We start from the raw sequence: 13,997 nt of genomic DNA on the forward strand, positions 1-13,997 counted from the left end.
CGATTGTTTATTTGACAAAATATCATATACACAGACAGCAATCTTTTGCGTGATCCTTCCCTCTCGATGTTTGTTCAACCATACTAAAAATTTGCTGTTTTTGGAACGAAAGAAAAGTAAAGCAACAAGGGTTGTATTTATTTTTGCTGTAAATAAAGAAATATCTTGCCCCGCTAGAGCGTGCACCACGGACCTGCTCCGTGTCCACATGTGGCGACCAGCGACAATAATGTCGACCGCACAAACATTAACATAGTTTCCATTTATATAGGCCGACTTCTTAACTTTTCCGCACATACCATTAATCCTTAGTTACATTTGGAAAACCATGTATATCTACTATTACTAATATTAGAAATAAAGCGTTGTTAATTCTATGTTTTTAAAATCCAGTTCCTCCGTCAGTGGCTCCATTTCAATGATGTCAAATGACCGGCTCAGCAGGGAAATAGTCTAAAAGAAAGGGTGTAATCCGGTGATACTTCAGGATATTGAAAGGATTTCGTGTCGTATAAATACGAATTAAATGTTTTATTTTCAATTTAAGTAGAATTATTTGTTAAGAAGAAACTATTAAACATTTATCAACGTAACGAATGCAGTGATAATATGCAACATTAGACTGGACTACCGGCTTCTTTCATAAAAAAAAGCCCACTTATAAGAACTGGCATATTTACACGATTCTTTTCATTAAAACGCCTATATTTTTCATTAAAGTTTTCCTAATCGACGCTCTAATTTTTTTCCTTCCAACTACCTGACCTAATAATTAGTTACTTTCATATATTTACATAACCTATTGATTTTACGCTATGTTAATTTCGTTTTTAGGCAAATTTTTTTTTTGGTGGTAACTTTTCCTGCGCCACCGTTATTAATGCGAATATTGCCATTCAAGTCTCGACTCAATGACGGATTTCACAGTATAAACATTGTCGAAAAACATACTTAACCTAACGTATGGAAAATTCACCATACCGGTCATGTAAGAGTGATCATTCCGTCCGGCATTCAACAGAGGCAAAAACACAAACTTTGCACTTTGACCAGGAATAGAACTTGGTACCACAGGCGTTATGATCCGATTAGCCACGAGGCTCTCCTGTGCAAAATTTTAACCTGCCTCAATATTATTTAATGCATTGTGGATATTACGGCATAAAACGACTTGTTAGAACGTTCGAACAAAGGACATACATGAGTACTGTCTATTACAAAAGTTAATCTAGATAAATTGCTGAAAACTTTATTGTTATACACATTTTGTGTGTATAAATTTTTAAAAACATAGATGTGGGGCAGAGGGAATCCATCTTTAAAATACACCCTGATTGGTCCTGGGCAACTCTCTTAATTTTTAGAACTTATTAGATAATATTTAGATATTATCTAATCTTGATGAATTGACCAAATATCAAAATAACGATTAAAGAAGGACCTTTTTAAGTAAATTTATATTGATAAATTAACGTTAGACTATAACGGATTATTATTATTATTATATTGTAACGGATTGACATTAGAGTCACGTAAATCCAAACAAAAGTTTTGAAAATTGAATTTTTATTATTTAAGATTTCCCTGTATTTTCATATTTTGTTCACCTTTAATAGTAGAGAGATATGTAGTAGTTGTTATATTTTTTTACACTGAACTCTCTACTCAAAGGTAACCTATCAGATATATAAATATAAGTAAATCGAGGAAGTATCTAAGTTTATACAACTCATCAACCGAAATAAAAACCAAAAATTTCGTGTTAACCTAAATTTTACAAGGAGACTTTTGGCGTTGACTGTACATAGATCTTGAATAATATAAGATTGGAGTGCACTCGATATTTTAGTCTTTCAGGCAAGACTGTAATGCAGTATTTATAAAGCTTCCATATTCCCTCTAATATTATGAATGTGGATTACGTTTGTCGTTTGTCGTGGCATATATTGCTGTTTTGCCAAAATGCAACACGATTTCTGGCTAATACTTCACCTTAGCATAAACAAACCAGTGGTTACAACCTTTTTAGGGTTGGGCCTCAGATTTCTGTTTCTATTTCATGATCATTTGTCAATATAATAGGTAAGTAGTTGATCGGTCTGTGCCTGACACATCCCGTCGACTTTTTGGGTCTAAGGCAAGGCGGTTTCCCCACGATGTTTTCCTTCACCGTTCGAGCGAATGTTTACTAGACAGAAATTTCATAGCCGGAGATCGAACCTACGACCTTAAAGATGAGAGTCACACGCTGAAGCCACTAGGCCAACACTGTTCATTTCACTTAAGCCCTTGTTTATAAACAGTGGAGCGAACGATGAAATCTGTGTACATTTTACCTATTTATATCATAGTAGTACGCTAAATGTAGCCCTTTCTAAAACTGGTAGCCCATACTAGGGCTTGTGTAAGAGAAATGGCTAATTAAAGGGTGCCGGGAATATCTAATAAAATAGTAACTTATCCATTTATGTTGTATATGTATAAATAACCATATGTTTATATTTATTTGTTTGTATAATCATATTGTAATTTTTTTATTTGTTTCTATACTAAAGCCTGAATTAGCAGTAGCAGTAGTTGTTGCTGCTACGCGTTTTGTATTTAATAAGAGCATTTTTAAACCAAATTACGTGTGATATTTTGGCTTAAAATTATAATTTAGTTTTGTATAACTTATGACCTAATTCACTGCTATGTGCTTTTGTTAGTCATAAATTAATGTATCAATGATGTTTTATACCTTTTAATTAGACACTAGAATAAGTTCTGGTGGGCTAAAAAAGAGAGGAACCACCTGAGACTTGGAAAGATAAAAGGCATATAATAAAAATGTATTTATTCAGTTGATTACAATTCATTATAATGTGTAAGATTTGGGAACCCTTTTAAGTAAAAAATACCCATTCTCAGCTCTTCTATAACAAACTTAGTTATAAATTTAGTCGACTCATTGGTCTAGTGGTTAGTACTTCTGACTGCGAATCTATGGGTCCCGGGTTCGATCCCCGGCTGAGACGAACATCGATGTGATGAGCATTTGGTGTTGTGCTTAGGTCTTGGGTGTTTAAATATGTATTTATGTATATGTCTATATATCTATAATATGTATGTATATCCGTTGCCTAGTACCCATACAACAAGCTTCACCAGCTTAGCATGGGGCTAGGTCAATTGGTGTGAATTGTCTTAAAAAAAAAAATCCTTAAAATATTAAAATATATTGTATATATAATTTAATTAAATCTTTTTTTTAATTATTTTTGTGTTTTCTACGGTTTTCAATTCGCCTGAGTGCATTAGTGAGTGTGAGGATGTATGTTAGTGAATAAGTATGTGGGTGCAAGTGAGTGAATGAATAAAATGTATAAGTACACATTAGGTCTCAGAAGCATCTGAAATACTTCGTAAGTGTGTTCAAAGGCCAGGCCTTTAATCGTATTTTTAGATTATAGACGATGTGCAGGTAGATACTAAGCAGCCTATTTAATTTATTATAGATATGGTCTGATTGCATATTGAGTCTGGCGACGTCATTCCTTTCGGTCTGACCGCCGACAACATCCCTATTTCTTTTTAGGAACAGCCTCTATCCATCCGCTATCGGTAAGAACCGATAGCGGCGCAGGATTGGAAAATTGTGGCGAGGAATAGGGACAAGTGGAAGAATTTGGAGGAGGCCTTCACTCCGTCGGAGGTCGAGTACTCGTGTAAAACATGACATAGACTTAATATAATATAATGTAGTACTTGAAAAAGGTTTTTCTATTTGTATTAATTTTATTTAATACATATTCAGTGTCATTGCGGTAAAGTTTCTCTAAACATAAGCGTTTTTCAATTACAATAACACTGTTTATATAAGAATTTTCTAACATATATTTTGATTAGTTTAAGAACGAACTACCCAAGTCTATAAAATTTTCGCTTCACAAATTTCGTGCCCTTGACGTTGACGAGTGCCAAGAAATGTCGATTAGGTGTGCAAGTGTGAATATTAGCCGGATCATATTGTTTTGACGGCTTCTGACATTATCTGACGCAACTGACGTCTGACATTGAAGCTTTTAGCTCTATGATTTATTTACGCATCATTTCTTTTGTCGTTTATTACCGGTTTCTACTTTTGCAGTTAATTTTAAAGTTATTTTATATAAAAAGCAACCGTGAAACCGCAATGCGGAATACTTTAAAGACAAGAAGGTGGTCTTCGTTTGGAATTTAACTTCGACGAAATATTTTATCACGGGAAATAGAAGCCAAGACTTACAAAGAACTTAGAAGCATTCAATACGATTATATGAGTGATAATAAAATAAATTATTAATATGAGTTTTATTCTTAAAAATAATGGTGACTGATGTAAAATATAGGTACGATACATAATATAGAAGTTTATTTTAATTTACAATCGTTTAATTTCATGCTTGTTGTGTTTATTGTATTTTTACAACACAACAAGGACATAGGGACATATGTAAGGGGCTGTAACAAGTTAAACGCAAAGGATATCCTGTATGTTTAATATTTTAAATAAGAAAATGTAGTCTGTATATTTGCGGAGATTTTATCTGATAGAGTTGCAAATAACGGCCTCCGAGTTTGACGAAAAACTTTTAACATCTCAATCATATCATTTCATTTACGCACTATGCGAAATACGCTCAATATATCATAAATAATTATACATAACGTTAAAATGTTGACTTTCGTTTGATCTGAGTATTGGTTCGTTAATATTGTTTGTTAGACAAGTATGTGTTCAACATTTTGTACCTACTCAAAACGAGCGAAGCAAATGTATTTGTCTCACACCCGATTGGTGGTTAGTGTTAATAGATGAGACTAAAGGCAAGATTTTAAATAATCTTAATAAAACAATTATTAAAGAAAATTGTGAAGGAAAACATCGTGATACAAGGATAACATACCTTAGACCCAAAAAGTCGACAGTGAGACAGGCAGAAAAGGATGATCACCTACTTGTCTGAAGCCCAGACCTGAGGCTCTACCACCATTGGTATATAATAAATAAAAAAGAAAAAATTCCCTAGATGAACTGAGTATGGTAGATTCTCTGCAAGGGATGTGGGTTTCCAACTTTTTTTTAATACTGGAAGAGTTCAATGTTTATATCGATATCGCACTGTACGTAAACTTTCACTGAAGTTGTCATTAATGAATTTACAAACTTTTATGAAATTTATTTTGTGATTTGATATCATTGTTTAAAGTTCGTATCGATTTATACCATTTTAACATCTCCCTAGTATTAAACATTGGAATACATGTTTATACGGCGATTTTTGGAAAATAAATGCAAAGACGTAATAACATGTAATTTTGTCATGGAAACTAGTTTAACTAAAATACAATAGTATTGTCTTTTATTGTCATAACCTTTACACATTTAAAGAAAAAGCTTTTTAACCGGATTAAAGTTATGTATTATTATAAGTGTGCTGTTTAGGCTCGAAAGACAGGTATATAAAATTGGACACAGAAAAAAAATCAGGCCAAAAAAACAGTACCACGTTTCTGCTACATAAAACCAGGAAGTAGAACCAATAATCAGGTGAATTACAACAAAAAAAAATTTTGTGCCATAGACATCTTTCAACAGCGACGAATAAAAAATGTTTAATATTTTAATTAGTATTTTATTCAGAGTGAAGTTTTGTAGAGTGTACGAAACTTTGAAAATGTTCAAATGAATTGACAGAGTTTCAGTAATAATTAGCCTTTTTACAAAGTACCAAGTGGACGAAACCTAAAAACCTCATTTCCTGGCGGATTTAACTTCTAATTAGTAAAACAATACTTTTTGGTGTATTTTAAGTGTCTAGAACGTTCACTAAATTCAGCATTCAAATTAAAGTTTGATCAAGTAATAAAACAAAAATTAAACTGCGTCAAATATTTGAGTCTTTGATACTTTGTCAAAATCATAGTATCCATGAGGTAGACAAGAAGTCTTGTCTAAGAAATTTTAAAATATTCGGCTTAATCCTCTGATTTATTTTTAAATTTTCATTAAACCTAAGATCTGCCCAAAGAATATGAATATATCTAAAAAAAGTCAAATAAAACAAGCCACAAATATTTTATTTCACAGTCCTAACGACAAATTTATTGTTACCAAAAGGTTAGCCTTAGATACTCTGTCAGAGTAATAGTATCATAGTCAAAAGTCTCATTACGCCAAATATTTAATTTTGGCGCCTTCGTTTAATTTAAGCCTGACACAACAATAATATGAAGCAGTCAAAACGAATTCCGTAAATGTTTCCGTTTTAAAATCTTACAGTAATTTGTTAATATTAGATAAATTTGTACATTTATAAACTAATGAATCCCTTAAAGAAAATAATCGTTTTAAAATTCTTTATTTAGTATAATAGCGCAAAGAGGTGTATTAAGTTGATTGTGTTAGCGTGAATATAGTATAAACATTGACGTGTTTCATCAGCCGACCTAATAACTTCAAATATTATGATGTAGGCACTGTGACTCGTGCTGTACGAGTATTGCACGCTCCAACTTAACTTTATAAATAGATTGCACATCGGGTGTATTTAACCTAAGAAGCTTTTTCTGTGAGGCCGCCCGTCCAGTCGACGCGAACTCTTCGGCGCGCCGCCCGCGCTAAACCGCTCATCGCTCCCGCCAAAACTGTCAAACTCGATTCGAAATTCGAAAATTTTGCTTTTTTTTATTTACGTCCAGCTTGTGGCGGGAGGCTACCACGTGATTCGATATCAGTGAGTGTTCGTCCGAACAAAACGCCGCGCGTAAACCGTTCTAAAATAAAACGTTGTCGATTGAAACCGGAGCATCTCGAAGGTTAATGACAAAATAAAAAACGTGCATTAAATTGTGTCTAAGCGTTCGTCAGCCTGGATCGTCCTTTAATAGCTACACGTGAGTTAATAAACAAAAAATACCATATCTCCGTGCTAGCAACGGAAAACTCAAGAAAAACTTCAGTGAATTTTTATTTTCACCTACTTTTATGTAGATCAGTAAAACATGGCACATTTGATGTATTTTACTATCAGAAGCGGAGTCATAAAAAGTAAAAGCCTATTTTAATAGTCTATTTTTAAAGAAACACTAAATAGGTTACTTGTAACAATCGCTCGTAAGCTTTAAATATTCACAGATGCGTGGTCTGGGTTTGAAGAGTTTAAGGAATACTATGAAAGTGCAGGTATTATGCAGTTTTAAAGCGGCTACAGTTGCTTTCAGTCAAAACTATTGTGTGCGAAAAGCGACGCATGTTTTCACACAATACGTCTAAAATTATAGGCAAGCAGTCGATCCACATATTGTATATGAACACTGTTCATATGTGGTAGCGTTTGTTTATATACGTTTTACATAGGCCTAAATAGACTTTACAATATTTCAGAACATTCATCCGAAAGTGACAGCTAATTAGTTGGAAACATACTAAATTTAAATTTACAAATATACAAATTAATGGTAGGCGTTCCTACAAACGATTATACATCATCCGGAGTTCCTCCAAAACTTATTAAGCCATTTCCTAGCCCTAATTATCTTATTTTTCATAGCGTAATGTCGAAACTATCTAATGTTCATCGCACCGGGCGTTTGGACAGTGTTGACCCATATCGCAAAACGCGTACAATATAAATACATTAAACAACTACTAATCATTTTTCCAGCGCCCGATATTCTTAACATACGCTAATAAAAATGTTAAAGTTATTTTGTACGTACTCATGATTCACACCCATAGTTAATGTCTTCATTAGGCTTTGGAAATATTAAAATTATTATACGCCAAACGTCAGAGTTATAAATCTCACGTTTTTAACTATTATGAATTAATTCATTCCAAAATGTACGAAGTTATTTAATATCAAATTATCTTTAGCTTTAGTTTAAAATATGATCTGTCACGTTTAGCAAAATATGCTAAATGCAGCTAAGCGTCTAGTAGTAACGCTATAATTAGAGCTATTGTAAAAAAGAAAATTACTTCCTGACTCCACAATCTCAAACTCAAATTCTTCTTTATACAAGTCAACGTTAGGAATAAAATATAAAGCTGTTTTTTGGTATTTTTTAAATATGGCAAAGGTTTAAACAGATAATGATTACAACATAGTTGTGTCTCATATGTGAATATTCTTTCTACTGTAAAGACAGATAAGATTTCGGGCTTCGTTATACAATATTGATTAAATAATAAAACATTTCCGTTGGAAAGTTTAAGACGATTTTCTTTGTGAAAATCTTTAAACAAATCGTGTCAAGTACGCTAAACAAATACAAACAGTGTAACGCTTGTCAAAAATACATTTTTAAAACGATGCGTCGAGGAATTCAAAGAAACTTATTCCGATCGTAAAGATATTTAAAGAAATTGGGTATTAAAATTACGAACTCATAACTCGATATTATAACTTCTTCCTTGAATAATTCCATAAATATTCATAAATATAAGTTTTATATATTTAATCAAAAGAATTATTATGTATAAATTATTTAGTATATCACAGGACAAAATATTTTTTGAATCGATTTTGATAGGTTTTGTAAAGTGTAGCATAAAATGTCTTACATTCCTTTGATTCTTTTCGCAATGATGTTTGTTAACGGTCATATAAATTATGTATATGATTTGACATTATTCGTTTGTTTGTTTTATTTCATGTGTAAATGAGTGGGAATAAATCGTGGTTATTGCCTTATTTATTTTTACATAAAAACTTTTTCCTCATTAAACCTCCTTGGCTATCTAATGTCGACATTATGTCCTCATTTCCCTCTTTCCAAACGTTGCTTATGGACAAAATGGCCGCTTATCGGTTGTCCATTCTGTTTTCGCGCGCTTTTCTGTCACTCGTAATGGCGGGAACGATTGATAGAATTTGCCGTTGATTGATATAAAACGAGCAAATGACCAATAGGTGGCGTTAATCGCCGCTCGAAAGTTATAAAATAAAAGTTATGAGCGCAACTTTCACCCGTAAAATAAATATAAAATAAATAGCCGATGTGTTGAAAATATATCCGTTATATTTTCTTCCCGGTGAGTGGTGGGACAGTTTTACGTGATAACATCATTTATGGCCAGTGTTTATAACAGTTGGGTGACACGTGACAATTAATAATGGGTTAAATCTTGAACGTAAAAGTTTTTACCTAATAACTCAATATATCCAATCCATGAACTAAAATATGACAACGACGATATGGCAATATGATATCTTTACGAAAGAATTAGAAAAGAATTCCTATGTTACAGTAATTTAGTTAATATCGCATTAAATATTATACTTAGTTATAAGTAAATAAAAAAAATCTTACTTATTTGTTTCTATTAAATGCTTAAAGGTCCAATGCCACAGGTAGGGAATGCAATCCCGACTCGAGATCGTAAATTCGAGATCCCGCGGGATTAGAAATATCAATCCAGCGGGATCCCGAGATTTTCGGGATCTCGTCATGTTTTAAAAAATGTGAATTTCACATGACTGAATATGATGAAAACTGCTTGTTTATGATAATGAGGTTAATTAAAACAAAATATTATTTGAAAGAAAACAAAGGCCTTTAGTACTAATAACAATAATTAACATTTTTACGAACTTAACATATCAAAATAAAAGAATTTATATTATTTAAGGAGATTAAAAAGTAGTAGGTACATTTTGAAAGTTACTTATTAAAAAAAAGTGTATCAAGAGTGCTATCTGATAACCGGCATCTAATGTTCGTTGCGATGTACCCAGCTGCTGAGAATGCTTACTCCAACTCAACACTGGTTGGAAACAGCGTGAATAAGCAATTATATTATGTAAACTGCAAAAATTGCCCCCTTGTTCCTCTACATTCAAAAAAATCCATTTATTTTTGTATTACTGACTCTAATTTGTCTAAGCTAGCGTTTCGGAGAGTATCTTCTAATTCCTCTTAAAGTAATGTATTAGTTTGTGTAACAGTAGAATTTATACATATTAAATTCTCTGCAATCATAGAAAGTGGCAAGTGATCTTCGTTTAATACTATATATTAATTTGTACTTGTTCCTACTACTACTACTCTCTATTAATCTCTATAATAGTGTGATTATATTTTTTGATTTCTTCGATTTAGATATTTGCTTGGCAGTGTTGGATTATTCAATTGGAAAGTCTCATTGCCTTTCCATTGCTCCAAATCATCGTGAAAATTAATCGGATTTTTCAGATTTTTTATCGAAGAGACCAACTTTTCTGAGAGAGTAGTTTCTAGGTCTTCTAGCTTTCGAATAATGAAACGCAACGTATGTTCTGCACTAAATTAATCAGTATCTCCCAATCCCGTCAATCTCGAACGGGATCTCGTCATATTATGCTTCGGGATTGATCCCGAAAAATGACACGAGATCTCGCGAGATCAGAATCCCGCGGGATCGGGATTGCATTCCCTAGCCACAGGGACCAAACTTTTTATCTTTATTTAAATTTTCTTTTTACTAAATTTAATTATTTTTATTTTTTCTATGTAGGTTAAGATAATTGTAAATATTGTATATTTGATTGTTATGATTACTAATAAAGATATTATTGAAAATAAATTAAATTATGACATTTTATGACACCAAAAAGTATTTCTAATACAAAAATTTCTAAATGAACTTCATTTTAAACTCTTTATTAGTACCATCCGATTTCCAACCAAGATTTCAATATCCTTGCAGAAAATATCTGATCCGTCGAGTCCGTAGTTCACTTTAAGAACTTTATACATTTGAGATATTCACATAACGTTGAATTTCAAGGAGACCCCAGGAGTAACAAAAGAGTTGGAAACACGATTTGAAACGAATAAATCACACAGTGCGGCATAAAACGCTGACTTTAATGCCTGCACATGTGACGGAACACTATTCTGTGGATATTTTTTGAGGCGATTTATATCTTAAAGAATTCAGAATCTACAAAGACGAACACCTATAGTAGAAAGATTTGACTAAACAAACAAATTTGCTGGATTAAATAATGAGAGTGTTGAATTATTTAATCAATTACCCTCTCAAATTCGTAATATTAGCGTGTTTAATCAATTCAAAAGGGCTTTAAATATACATATTAGAATGACCCTAATAGACTAAAATTGGGATAGCTGATGGCGAAGCGTATCTCGTTCGTATATTTATATTAAGTTTCTCATGTAAATAATTTTTTTTTTTTTGTAATGAGAAATAAAGTTCTTTAAACATAATTTGCTTTAATAAGAATAGTATTAGTTAGTATCGTCGATAAAGAATCTTTAGATATATTATTTTATCCATTGACATATTTTCTATTTTCTTGAAACTGTAGTTACACACACATAATACAAACTACATTAGTTTATTATTATTATTGTATTGACTACATACAATAACTTTATATAATACAGAATAAATAATTATCACATCACTAGATTAACCACTAATTACAATTGGATTACTCGTATTATCTATACTAATATAATAAAGAGGTAAGATTTGATTGTTTTTTGCATAATACTGCAGACTGATTTGAAAAATTCACCATTAGAACCCGTCGTTATTCCTTATGAACATAGGCTATAGAATATTTTCGAAAAAGTTAGCATTTTGTATGAAATTACGATAACCATTGAAATTCCAATAGACACTCCTAAATCGCGTACGCTGTGGAAACTATTGACAAAAGAGCAAAGTGATGTAGGTACTATAGTTATATAGAAGACATCAATATCCACAAAGCGATACCATATGTGTAACAAAAATAATTCTTTTTGCATTTAAAAGTCTATTTACCCAGATAAAATTTAGGCTTTATAATTAACGTAGAGCACATATAAAACACGAGATTTTTAAATTTGAGATATTCAAAACAGGCGCATTGTTGCCGTAGTGGCTTTAGCGTGTGACTCTCATCCCGGAAGTCGTAGGTTCTATTCCCCATGTGCACCAATAGACTTTCTATGTACGCATTTAACACTCGCTCGTACGGTGAAGGAAAACATCGTGAGAAAACCGGCTTGCCTTAGAACCAAAAAGTCGACGGGGTATATCAGGCTGATCACCTACTTGCCTATTAGATTGACAAATGATCATGAAATAGGTACAGAAATATGAGGCCTTACAAAGGTTGTAGCGCCACTAATTATTATTATTTATGTAATAGACACATATTAATACTTCCATTGGTGTTACATTTCAATAATACAATCAATGATTCTCACGATTCAATTATGTCTTGGAAAGCCGTTGGAAAACTTTCTTAAAACTATAAGTTTCACACGGACTGCAATAAGTAAGGACTAAACTTGGGTAATTTTTGTATAGGCTCTTCGTAGGGCTTACGGGAGCTTTTCAAGTTTCACTTAAATTGTTAGCCAATATCAGGGTTCCTGATATTATAGTCAAGTCATTTGTTTTATCAAAATGGCGTTGTTATATAAATTGAAATTCGTAAAATTTTCAACGACACGACTTTTATGAAGTTGTATTGCTTTAATGTACGTTTTAAAATCTTTTGCTACGGTAATGCCCGATGACGTCAATCAATCTAAAACTGCAATAAATATTTAATCTAGGCAGTGACTAGTTACAATGCAAATAATATTATTCACATATTCACAATTGAAAATTTAAAATGGATTTTAATCAGATAATGTAGTTTTTAGTATGAAGTTATGATATATATCAATGAATCGACGCTACGCCGCCCGCCCAAACCTTATCATACGTCTTAGATATTCAACAAACTTCTATAGAAAGCGAATAACTCTAACACACGGTGATAAATGAACGATTCTTCAGGTCTAAAAGTTGTGAAATCTTTCATTTTAAAGCCACTGATATATTCAAGCAGTCAGACGTGATAAATTTACATTCAGACATAAAGGTTTCAAAATTCCGTATTTGTACTAAATATCAGGAATATTATTTAGTAGAAGTTAAGTTTAGGATCTTTGTGAGCTTGCCTTTTCGTAATACCTATAGAACTCTACGGGACATTAGGCGTAATTCTAGTTATCTGGAATCTTGTCTGAATTTTTTATTTTTTTTTATTGTGTTAAATTTGTTTAAACAGTGTTTCCCACCGTGGGGCTCACGACCCAAAGGGGGCAATTTTATTGTTGAGAAGCTATTAAAAAAATGTATTACAATTCTTTCGAATTAGAATTTGAGTTTAATTTTTTGAATAATTACTATAACTGTGTTTCGTTAACAATTTCCTTGTAATTTCTTCCTAAAACCTATCCGACCGATTGTTATAATGAATTCTAAATTATTTGTAAATGTAATTGAAAAACATTTCATCATAACCCGCAACATTTTGGCATCTTATTCGATACCCGTTTTAATCTTTTAGTTTGATTAAAAATAAAATACTGCATAAATTGTATGATATATGCTACTTTTAGTAAATTATTGCAGCTACTTTTTACATAGAGATGGGTTCTGGAAATACTATAAGTTTGTGGTAAAAATTATTAAGCTAAAGCGTTTGGATAAACTCGCTAGTCTCAGGAACTGCTTTCCTGCTGAAAATTTAAAAATGTCTTTTTTTTTGGATAGAGTATTTAATATGACACTAAAGTTCATTCATACTCAAAGAAAACCGCATGCAGCTAGTTAAGTACGAGTCAAAGCGTGCACTATTTTTGAAATGGTTAATTTTATACGCACTCGCCTATAAACCGCATCGTACTTCTATTTTCATTGAAACATTTAAATAAATAGATTTTAAGTTATCAAACAGACCGGCAACGCATTTGCGAGCCGTCTGGCAATGTCAGTGGCCATGGGCGCGTATCACTTAACATCAGGTGTGCCTCCTGCACGTGTGCTTTCTGTGACAAAAAAAAGGAAAAACCATTCCTATACAATTTTATCTACTCATAAGGAAGCCTAATTAATAATATTATCCACCATTACCACTGGCAATAAAAGTACATATTACGAATTTTATTTAATTTGTATTACGAAATTATAAACAAAC

General features: G+C 32.2%; 1 protein-coding gene across 4 annotated transcripts in view; it reads left to right on the top strand.

Moving 5' to 3' along the window:
* The window catches only part of LOC125063573 (innexin shaking-B), a 75,305-nt gene that overhangs the window by 6,090 nt on the left and 55,218 nt on the right, over positions 1-13,997 (top strand). For 2 of the 4 annotated variants that reach the window (XM_047670082.1, XM_047670079.1), the window contains exon 1: positions 6,592-6,758. The exons of 1 other annotated variant lie outside the window; for it this stretch is intronic. The gene's annotated coding sequence lies outside the window, so the exon portion shown is untranslated. Of the gene's footprint in view, positions 1-6,591; positions 6,841-13,997 lie in introns of those variants that run through there. One more of the 4 variants, XM_047670081.1, reaches the window with a different exon arrangement.

The sequence above is a fragment of the Pieris napi genome, chromosome 3 (genome assembly GCF_905475465.1).
Source record: "Pieris napi chromosome 3, ilPieNapi1.2, whole genome shotgun sequence".
Lineage (NCBI taxonomy): Eukaryota > Metazoa > Arthropoda > Insecta > Lepidoptera > Pieridae > Pieris > Pieris napi.